The following is a 12,140-nucleotide window of genomic DNA, read 5'->3' as shown; positions in this document are numbered from 1 at the left end:
AACATCGAAAGTCCATCGACCATGATATCGGTCTAATGAAAGCATGTTGGGGAGGAGGAGGAACAGCCGTGCTTAAAATCATATTCTTGTCCATTTGTATTGCACGTACCGTCGCATATTTACACATATCCTTAATGATTTTCGATAATCTCGAATTATACCAAAGTACATTATTCTTGTTGAGAGAGAGAGAGAGAGAGAGTAACATGAGTGAATTCGTGTTTAATATTTAACGCGTAGTCGACGCGTCGTACCGAGCAAGTTGGAAATTTGTTTCAGAATATAAGATTACGATTTATATTTACGCAGAGGACCAACGTTATTTTTGTCGATTCCCCGAAAAAATGAAAACCGGAAGGCTCTAGCCAGATCGTACAAACGAAAAATCGAGTTTGCGAGTCTTTTAACGTCGGCTGTCTTTTAAATTGAAAAACAAAGAAAATAGTAGTGAAAATTTAATTAGTTAAAAACTTTCTCTCTCTCTCTCTCTCTCTCTCTCTCTCTCTCTCCCTCTCTCTCTCTCTCTCTCCTCTTCTCTTCTCCATCGCAGGAACGAGCCAATTACCAAATTCGTCAAAACCGAACCGATGAAATTGGGACGCGAAACAATTTTCGTAGAAACGAGTAAACGAACATCGTCGAGGAGGTGAGGTATTTACCGCTAAACACTCGCTAGTTCGTAACAGTTTCTCGTTGGAAATTCAAACAACTGTATATACGTACGCACACGTACGTACGTACGTACGTGCATATTATGTGGTGGAGACAAAGTTTGAGATAGCAGTAATCGCGAAAAAAAATCGTATGGTCCGCTCGAGGAACGGAACGACGGAGCGAACTTTGGCCAAGAAATGTCTAAAATAAGGTATGGAAAAACATATGGTTGCCGATTATATCGATTAAAGCAAAATTCGTTTGGCAATCGAGGTGCATAACGTTTATCTTAATACACAGGTGTGTATCGATATACTTTATCTCAAATAAATATGTGTACACTGGCTGTACACTGGCTATACACTGGATTTTGCGTAAAACGAAGATTACTCGTGTGTGTCTTATATGGCACGTTTACTTACGTTCGAGAAAAGTCATGTAGGTATAATCCGCGTATAATCGACGTACGTAAAGTCGCACACTTCCTAGTACGGATACGAGTACGTTCGGATAAAGGTAGAGTTCGCGATCGCTGAAAACTCGCCTCTTAGATGGTACCAGGAAATGGAAAAGAGATTTTTATCCTAGATGGTAGGAACGCGTAGAATCGTTCTCTTGGGGAATCTGAAGAAAATGGCTAGAAAGGATTCTTAAGGAAATCGATTCCGAGCAGAGATTTTCCAGTATTACGATATCTCGTTGACTTTCGGTACCTTCCTTCTCGGACGAAGTATCATCGAATGAAAAGGGAGAACCTTTCCTTCGGATACGTCTATGATTTTTTTTTTTTTCTTTTTCTATGATAAGAAAAAAAGAGAGAAAGAGAAGGTGAGACAATTTGAACTAGCGGTTTACTAGTTAAATGGAACGTTAATTCCCTATTGGTGCTTAACTATTCGCTTTAAGCCGGCCGATCGATCATAATGAAGTATTAATGACTAAGTGTGGGAGACATTTGGGACGATCGGTCCAATTATTCAACGAATGGGATTCGGTGACACGGCCGAATTTCCAGAGACTAGTCGAGTCGAGTAGAATCGAATTGAGAGCAAGGGGAGCGAGCGAGCGAGCGAGGAGGGGGGAAGCGGGAGGACGGGAACTTTCGCAGTGGTTAATTAAAAATTTCATTGTCCCCGGTATCGCTCGCCTCGCTTAAAACTTTTCTTCTACGGTAGAATCGTCTTTTGGAATTCTTTCGGAAAGAGGAACTCATTGGGAATATGTACATATGAATCCATCTACGATAAGCTCGGCCACGAGATACGATGTGAGACAATAGACAGATCTTTATTTTTTTTATTTATAATTTTTATGTGCATCTATCTATACTCGAAGGACGACAATTCGACCTAGGCGAGACGTAGAATCAATGCTTTTTTAACAAAACGAGAAAAAATAAAAGAAAATGGATCGAACTTTTATAATTCGTCCTTAGCAAATTCTCCTATCCGATTAAGAAACGATTACTTGACTCTAACGGGCCGTATTCACTTCGTTTTATAGTCGAACAAGGTAGTAAGACAAGAGAGCTCGTGCTGGAAATTATTAGAAAAATTTTCAAACGTGTACAACGTACCTCAGTACGTGTATCTCGAGGCCAAGAGCAATTTCGATTTCGAGAATCCGCGGTACGAGTCGATTCGGGGATCCTCGTGAACTCCCCCTCTCGTAATTTTATCGCCCTACTGCGCTTCTTCGTTTTTCTCTTCGACCCGTTACGTCCCCGCCGTTTTCATACGTATCGACCATTTCAAATTCGTTTCTTGATACGTTACGAGCGAGTTTCCTAGCACCGTTTCGATGCATCGCATTTAGACAAAGTTCGAATTTAAGAGAAAGAACGTTTTCGACGATACGGACACGCGCACATCTCTTCTCTCGTCTACATAGACAATGAAAAATTATTTCTCTTTTTTACTTGTACTCTACTTTCTCGAATGCTTTTTTTTACTCACAATCAATTATAGGAGAGTAAAAAATACTCTTATATATTTATTCGAATTAAATTACTTTCTCTCTCTCTCTTTTTAACTTTGTTTTTTCTTGCCGTCATTGAAAGTTGAGAATTATTAATCCACGCGTTGCGTTCGCTCGACAGCGGTACTTACGACAGAATTCAGTCCAATTAAAGTCGGAATCGATTTCGACAAACATCCTTTCTCCCCAGGGAAAAGATCATCCTTTTATCGTCGAAAGGAAAGGAGAATCGATGGAGTACATCTCGCAAATAATTAGCCACGATAGGAAGATTTCCGCGTATTTTAGATAAAACCGATAGAAGGTATGTACATATATTTATCGTTTGTGAAACACGATTATGGTTGTGAGTATCGATAACGAACACTTACGTAAAAGTACCTAAGCGAAATAAAAGAAAAAACGAAGAAAAAGAAACGTCATAGGGAATGACCAATGCTTAAACGCTAAGAAATAAAAAAGAAAAAAAAAAAGAAAAAAGTATATACAAAGTACGCGAAAGAGGTTGTGCTGTAATACGTAATATATAAAGATTATTTATAAAAATTGTTTCTGGGCTCGTATACACACATAAATAGGTAAATACGCAGCGTGATATAAATGCACGTAACGTGCGTTAGCAACGTAAAAATTCGTCTCGTCGCGTCTCGCGAGAAAAGAACTCGTCGTAATCGTAAGTACATCTGAAAACAGAAATGGTGCATGCTGAAATTTTCGATTGTGAGAAACAACAGCTGTATTCCGGTCATTTTAAAACGCATCGAAGATTCGACAAATCAACTATAATAGTTTCTAGTCTTCTTCGATACATGTAATAATCGTTCGCACCGCTATGCACTGTCAGCTATAGAATAAAAAAGAAAGGGATAAAACGAGACACTTGGAAAGTGAAATACTTTCGAACGGAGAAGGATCCCCTCGCTATAAGTCATCCCTGTCTTCGGGTGTACGTGCGTGTAACTTTTCCAAAGAGAAAAAGGAACGACGAGACTATTTCTCTCTCGAGGACTCGAGGACTCGTCGAGAATTTTACTCGACGGGAAAGCGGGAAACACGTAGAAAACGTACATAAGAACGTATGTTGTACCGTGTTACTATAAAAGGATCGAATTATGAGCAAAACGGACGAGAATATTTGTAGGGACGAAAAAAATGAAACACAAAAAAAACAAGAGAGAGGGCTCGACGGCGCTGACCCTCCCTCACCGCTCCTTTTCCCTTCCAACTTGTACTTTCCCTCTCGAGTGCAGCTCCAACAAATTAAGCCACGACTTCGTCGCAAGGGCACTCTATAATAAGGTTGTGATAAGGTTGTGAGATATGTACGCTTCGTAGCCGCGCTACGGACGTCACAAGATTTTAAATTTAAGCTTACTTTAGTGAAGAAAACAGAAAAAAAATTGAGAAAATAAGAAAAAGGAGGAATAAGTGAAAAATACAGGGATAGAGAGAGAGAGAGAGAGAGAGAGAGAGAGAGAGAGAGAGAGAGAGAGAGAGAGATTGGACGGACTCGGCAAATGTCAAACTTGACCGCTAACGATGCAACGAGGATCCCTCCGGGAACGAAATATTCGTAATGTTATTCGTTAAAATCACAACTACTTATGGTCCAAAATAAAAATTCCTTCTCGGAGAGAGTCTCCCTTGCATTCCTAAAACTGGATCCTAATATCTCAACGAAACGTTCATGGAAATATTGTCGTTTTTCTATTATCATAGAATTCCTTAGAATTTTCAGATCGTCTTTACGATTCGATTCCATTTCGAGTTTACCTTTCTTTCAAATTACTTTATCTACTTCAAATGGCATAAATTCTAACGTGAAATTTCAAAAGAGTAAATACCTAACTGTATGTAATTTTGTTTTCCTTTTTTTCTTTCTTTTTTTTTCCATTTTGAAATCAAATCACTTTCGCTTCACAATCTCTTTCTTTTTTTTTTTTTAGTTGAGGAAAAGGATTCTTGCAACATTCCGTTAATGAAATCAATTAGCATTATCAACTTACAGAGAGAACCTTTTGCTAATTAAATCTGGTATCAACTATTGAACTTTGAACGAAAGAAGAAGAGCACGCAACTTCGACGTTAATCACGTTTGTCATCGGGAAATTAGCAACTGTCGTCTAACTTAGTTTCTCTCGTGACTGGATAGTAGTTACTCTCTCTCTCTCTCTCTCTCTCTCTCTCTCTCTCTGAGAAGATGTTTAAAATAGTGACCATTAACGTTGCACATTCGATCAACACATATAAATTGAGTTTCTAATAATATAGATCTCCACTAATTATAATAAGCTTCTTCAAATACATGTGAAAAGGATTAAAAGAATAGACGTATTTTTCTTGTTGCATAATAATGTTTTATCCGTAAAAAAGTGACAAAAACTGATGATTGTAACATTTGAACAAGGTTAAACGTAAAATTGGATCTAGAGTAAGGTCCTTTTTTCGTCGGTGGTCCCATTGAATGACGTATTATTTCGTTCACGTGCTCGTTAGCGGTTTCTCTGACGTATTCATATGATCCATATTCTTCTTTTATTTTCATCCTGCATCCGATAACGAGAAAAAAATGTTGCATGAACGATACATATTTCATGAACTGGGAAATTCTCTCTCTCTCTCTCTCTCTCTCTCTCTCTCTCTCTCTCTCTCTCTCTCTCTCTCTCTGGGATGAGATTTTCGAAACGCATAAATGTATTATTTTACGCTATATAAATATACATATGTATATACGTGAGCATACGTGAAACATATTATATTTATATAGCATACAATACGTATATTATATTATATCGTACCACGTATTACAAACCATTCGGTCGATATTCGTATTTATATCCATCGGGCGATTCGCAAATCGAGACGTTCTTATGGATTACAAACAACGATTCGATCTTATATTTACAAAAAAATCTACTTGACGTGTTTAAAAAAGGAATTTTCTTCGAACTCAATAGCAAAATGAAAATCCTAACGTTACGATTGGCGAATCAAGCTATCACTCTCTACGTTGCGATTGGACGTCCGATTTTAAACTAAAAAGATATATATGTATGTATATATATATATATATATATATATATATATATATATAGTTAATAAACTAATACTCCGTTGGTTGTGATTTACAAGTATAGCAATACAGGAGCTCGAGTATGTATGTGTAATGTGTAAACACGAATGGAGCTTCTCTTCCTCGTTTGTACATATTCATATATATATATATATATATATATATATATATATATATATATAAATACATATAGATATAATTCTTCGTACAGAGCCCGTTCCTCTTTGATTCTCTTCGAGCTATTGAAATTAATCGAGCGAATATTATAATAAAACGAGAAAAAAGATGAACGAGGTTCCAAGATCGAGAGACCATTTTGATCGTCGAGGAACTATGCTTGTTAGATTTATATTGTTATACGTGTACATATACATATATAGATATATCGTATCGATCGATAAAAAAAATCCAAGAAAAAGAAAGATTAACGAGACTCATCGTTTTAGCGGAAAGATTAATCGAACGTTTCTGAACAGATGACACGAAACGGTGACACGACGTTTCTTCGTTTTCACGCGCTCTATTAAACTTGGATTCTACGAAAAGAAAGTTAAACGAGAAAGAAGGATCGCGAGAAAAATATACGAGCAGATTTCTAAGTAACTACATCTGAATACGTACGTATAATATCTATGTACAATGTAATAAAATATTTCCAATATCGATGAAAAGGAGAAAATCGACGAGCGAAGAAAGAAAAAGAAAAAATAAATATATCGAACGCGCGAACCTGCCGCTTGAATATGTAAATACATACACAATGTCCGATTAATATTATACGTTATCGAACGGAATTTCTTCGATAGTATCTGAACGTACAAGGAATATCTATATACTGTATTCCTTTATCGAAATATTCGTGGAGGTAACAATGAAGAATACTTAACAATACAAAATCCCGTACGAGTCCCATAGGAACACGTTAAACAAGTGAACCAGATAACGTAAATTCAATCACAAGCGAAAGACAAATTCGACGGACATATAGAGCATATACGACACGACAGTCGTATCAGATGCGAGCCATTGATTAATTATTGCAACAATTTTTATTTTTATTTTTCGCTCTGTTACCTTCTCTTTCGATTACATTCCGAGAAAAGATCGTGCGTTATCGATCGTATCCTTTTAGACCTTTCGATGGTCAATTTTGTTGCTATTATTATTATCATTATTATTATTACCATTATTATTATTGTTATTTTTATTTTTATTATTATTATCAGTATTATTACTGTTACTGTTACTATTATTATATATATTGTTTAAAATAAATGTGAACGAGAAGAGATGATCTTTGATTAAAATATCCAGAATTCGGCGATAATGCAGTCTTAGATATAGATAGATTTTTTATTATTCATCGTCCTTTCCTTCCATTCGATCACGATGACCTATCAATCCCTCGATCGTATCCGCGAGATAGTTTTAGAATTCGAGAAACTTTTCTAATAATGCGAACTTACCTTCAACGAGGGAAACTGTGAAATATTCACAACGCACGCAGCCGAACGAAATTCTCGACGAAAATGTGTCGAGTTCGGAAACAAGATCTTTGAAATTTATTTCTCGAGGAAATCGAGAGATTTGAGGAATCAATCGTTTGTGTTTTCGAGGAACCCTTTTATGTGAGCCATTTTTTTCGAGCGAAACTGTGGAAAAAATGGCTTCAGGCCACGACTTACCTACATATCGAAAGATGGAAATAATGAAAATCGTTGTATTCGCTCTTCCGAGTCGATACGAACGTGCGATCGAAAACGTGTTTGAAATAATAATATATAATAGATCTTACGTTAGAGACTTTTCTCAAGTAAGTACTTCAAGATGGAATTTTGTAGAAAATGAATTCGTGCGTATTCGAACGACGTTAGATTTACGTCTCTATCGTTCACTCGTTATCATCTCTTTGATAACGATGAGTCTTCGAATAGGTATATCAAATATATCTTCGATTCTGTTGTAGATTTCTTCTTAAAAGTAATCCATGAGTCAGGAATGTGCCACTCACGTTTGCAATGCGTACTTTGGTCCTTTTCTCCGGCCCGACGTAGCTACATATCCTTTTATTATATGAAAGCCATTCAAATGGACGATTATTATCGTAGACTTTTCTACTTTCTCTCTCTCTCTCTCTCTCTCTCTCTCTCTCTCATTTCTTCGTTTTCTCGTCGTCGTTATTTGAACACCGAAAGAAAATACGGTAACGGAATATAAAAGAACCTTTGTCCGTTCCGACGCATTACTCTTCCCGAGTATGTACCAAAACGAAACGCTAGAGAATATAGAAAGAAGTAGTACACTTTCCATTCTTTTCGCGATCGCAATGTTTGGGTTTGAAGGTTTTGAGATTTGAAAAAGAATTACGAAAAGCAAAGTCGTACGTTCGATTCAACTCATTTCTATCGTGAATTCGTGCGTACATCATGCTCATTTTTTCTGACATACGTGTAACTTCGTTATCTTGAATTGCTTGAACTAGCTTAAATGAAGATTGAAAAAATAAAAGTTTGGAGATGGAGGAAGTAGTAGGTAGCAGTAGTAGTAGTGGTGGTACTACTAAAAACATACTCGACCGTTTTTCGCTCACAAAAGACCAACATCCTCGTACAGCAGCGTCGCATATAAGAGGGCAAACTTTGCATAACGACGGGAAAACGTGTAATTAAAAATTTTACTTGTTCGTTCACTTTCTAGAAAAAACAAGTAGAAATCTGATAAAAAGCGAGACGATGATTACGAACATTATACCACATATAGTACGTATATTACTTATCGCTCGAACATCTTGTTCGAATAGCTTTGATCGATCTTTTTCCAAAGTTACGTATCAAACGAAATGGATTAATCGAGCTGTTGATTAATGGCGATCGAAGAGAAATAGGTATTTAATTAAAATCGAGCGGAATCGCGAGCTTCCATCGAGAAGAATTACTATGCGTCAAAAGCTTGAAGCACGCCACTTGTCACGCGATCCCTTCGCCATACCTACGTACCGGTACACCAGTATTTCGTGATATATAGAAACGAATTTCTAATCGTAAAGAATAATATTCATTGATCAAAGTAATTACACAAAGTTATCGCGAAATATTGCAACTTTCAATTTTAATACGGTATACGATATATCGTATCTATATACATATATCTATTGTTAGATTCATATGTACTTAGGAGAGTCCACATATAACGTGCGAATCGCGATTCGATCTCGACTGCTTTCTGTCACTCGCGTACACCTTCGCGTGTCGTTGCTTTTCTTCGATTAGTTAATGTTCGAGCGATAAGTGGATGAATTTTAAAAGTAATTCTAGGATCGTTCAATACTTTTTTTCTTTCTTTCCTTTCTTTTCCTTTTCTTCTTTTTCAACGATTATTAATGATTCGTGTTAGTTATTTGTGATACAGTCGATAGGCAGTTTCATTTTTAACTCGACTAATTTCGAACGACGAACGAACGTTCTCCTTTCTTTTCGATATTGACAAAGAGCTACAGAGAGAGAGAGAGAGAGAGAGGGAGAGAGAGATCGATAAAAAAATATTTACAGATTACTTCGATTAATCTTCAAAGTGATGTAGCCGTACATACTTATATAGATCTTTTACACGCTGCTGCCGCACTATAGATAAAGTGAAAATAATATTTATTGTTTTTTTTTGTTCCTTCTTTAAACGACAAGCAAGCTTCATTTAGTTGACCTACTCGCGAAAGTAAATCGCAAAAAGTAAATTCGAGTAAATTGGAAAGAATCGTGGATGAGCACAAACACAGGAGTAAAAAGTAAGTAAATTGACGTTATTTGTTAAACGAACGTTTTGCTGCGCGCCCGTTCCCATGGAAATGATTCCCCGAGAAAGATAAAAAAAAAGAAACAAGTTGAAAAATAAGGATCTCCGAGATTCGTTCTGCATTCGTTCATCCATCATCGAGCATCAACTCTTCAACGTAAAACCTAAGTGGACGTAAGAAATGTTCTTATAACATCTGTCGCAGCTGTTGGATCGAACAAATTAGGTACTGACTAAAGAGACAAAAGATATGTTTTCGTTGTCGGACAACGATTAATATAGACGTTTCCTTCGTATCGTAGCAAACGAAAAGTAGCCAAAGGAAAAGCAGCGTTGAAATTGTGACAAAAGAGAATAAAGTCCAATGCCTGAATGATTATTGACTGTCGTTACCGTAACGGGTTACGAGATGATATCCTTTTGATTAACATTTCTTTTTGATTTCCTTCGTGCATCGAATTGCGAAAAAGGGAAAAAGAAAAATAAAAAAAAAAGAAAGAAAAAAGAAGAAATGAAACGATACTTGCTTCTTTCGCGTAACAAAGAAACATGAAATAATGAGATTAACCTTTTCGTCTGGTTTCCGCATAATCGTAGGAACAAATCTGACCTCGATTTCAAATGCTTTTTTCTTAGTTGCAGTGACAAAAACTTTTCTTCGATGTCACCGCGTTTCGCTTCGTAAACGTCTGTAATCCGTCACGTTGAAGGATTTAATAATTTGAGCGTTAATTAATTTTCCCAAAAGTTCATTTTGTCGGCATAGCGCATGCCAAATCATTGATTGAGTCGAGCATACCGAATGTCCCGTTTATTTGTTTTTTCTTCTTTCATGGCTCTCTCAGCAATATACGAGTATATCGCGAGGCCGGTTGCATAAATTAACTCGTATGGTTTCGTGGATCTCGCACCTAGATAAGTAGTTTCCAAGCAAGAGAATGCACTTTAATACCTATGCCAATGGTCAGTTCTACAAGCTCAAAGCTCGTGCAGTCCCTATCGCAAGGCTCGATAACTTTAAGAAGAAAGATAATGAAGATAATAATATATCCGATCTCAAGCGATTAAATCGTATGGTACGATTTTGCGAAATTTGTCTCGTTTGTCTTGCTTTTTCTATTTTTACAAGTCACGTAGATTTCTTATTTCTAGCTCATTCGTAAAGAGAATCAGGCAAAACTGTGTATGTTATCTAAGTAAGTAAGGTTTCGAGGGAAGAAAGATGGCCGCAAAGATTTTATCTCGCGTCGTAGCCGTAGCTCCAAAAACCTTTCACCATGTACGACAAGTACAGCGGATCGTGGTCCGGTTACTGCATCGATCTTTTCAAAGAACCGTAACGCATTCCGAACTTCACCTATGAGATACCTTATGATATCATGTACCAAAGTTACCAAATAAAGTCTTTAAAATAAAGAAATACTGGTGGGAACGAGTTGGAAGATTGGACCAATAAGAGATGCCAATATCAGATCGAATGTTCGACCATTTGTGGATCATTTTTTTCTTTTTTTGTACGATCGAAGTTAACAACAATTTTGTACGACTAAGTACAAACGAGTAAGACACTCGGAATATCCTGACTTAAAAAGGATCGAGTATTATAATTCTAGAGATAAATAAAGGACAAGTTCTTTCCAAGTTAGTCCAAGCTCCAAGAGTAATTCAAACCTTTGTCTCGTACTTCTTTTCATCTCGCGTTAACGCACATGATACGAAAGAGTTATGACATGATACGAAGAGAAACATAATCAATAAGAAAACGATGGAAAGAGAAACCTGAAAAAATCGATTGCGGACCTGTAACAGGAATAAACGGTTACCATCGTATCGATGGTAGATACGAATTACCTGAATCGCATGGCGTATCCCATTAATGCTCGTAGCGATGATTCTTTGTTTTGAATATTGACAGTACTATTACGTATTAGGAGTAGCGGTCTTGAAAGGTAACATACGTCACAGGTAGAGAGATCGATCCTGCCAACGTGATCGTCGAGTGCTCGCTTTCAAATATTCATGCGAATTTCTTCGCAAGAAATAACTCGACGTATGGAAACTAATATTTACATTACGTACATTTTGAGTCTATTTCGGTGATCTTCCAGCAAAGATCCTTGAAAATGGAAAGTACAATGTTTCGTCTATCCATGTATGTATTATACGTAGGTCTAAAAAAGAACCTTACATCTATTACCCTCGTCGCCGTTGACGAAAAAACATGTAGGCTTTTAAAAATGATGACTTTAAGGCTATCCATCGCCTTCTTCGCATGGCGTATGTGACTTGAGCGACTGGTATGGACAATATATGAACTAGAAGTGCCTATCGCATCGGTGTATAGGCCGCGTAATGGTTATTTAGAATTTAGATTAATTAGAATTTTTCGGTGGGTTTCTCTAAGAAACTATTTTATATAATCAATTTATTTATTAACCAAAGTATGATTGGCGATGCTAACTGGTGTAGTCCAGTTAAAATCATGTCCAGTTAAAAATAGAAAGAAAAGATTTCGGAAACGTATTACCGGCCATTATCGCCCGGTGGTACTTGCGTTATATAATCCATATGTGGATTTCGATAGATCGCAAATAATGCCGATCCAGGTCTCGCCACGTGGAGGTTGCTGCTTTTGGAGGTTCGCGAG

The sequence above is a fragment of the Vespula pensylvanica genome, chromosome 17 (assembly GCF_014466175.1).
Source record: "Vespula pensylvanica isolate Volc-1 chromosome 17, ASM1446617v1, whole genome shotgun sequence".
Taxonomy (NCBI): domain Eukaryota; kingdom Metazoa; phylum Arthropoda; class Insecta; order Hymenoptera; family Vespidae; genus Vespula; species Vespula pensylvanica.
The sequence above is the reverse complement of the archived record's forward strand: the minus strand, read 5'-3'. Positions refer to the sequence as shown.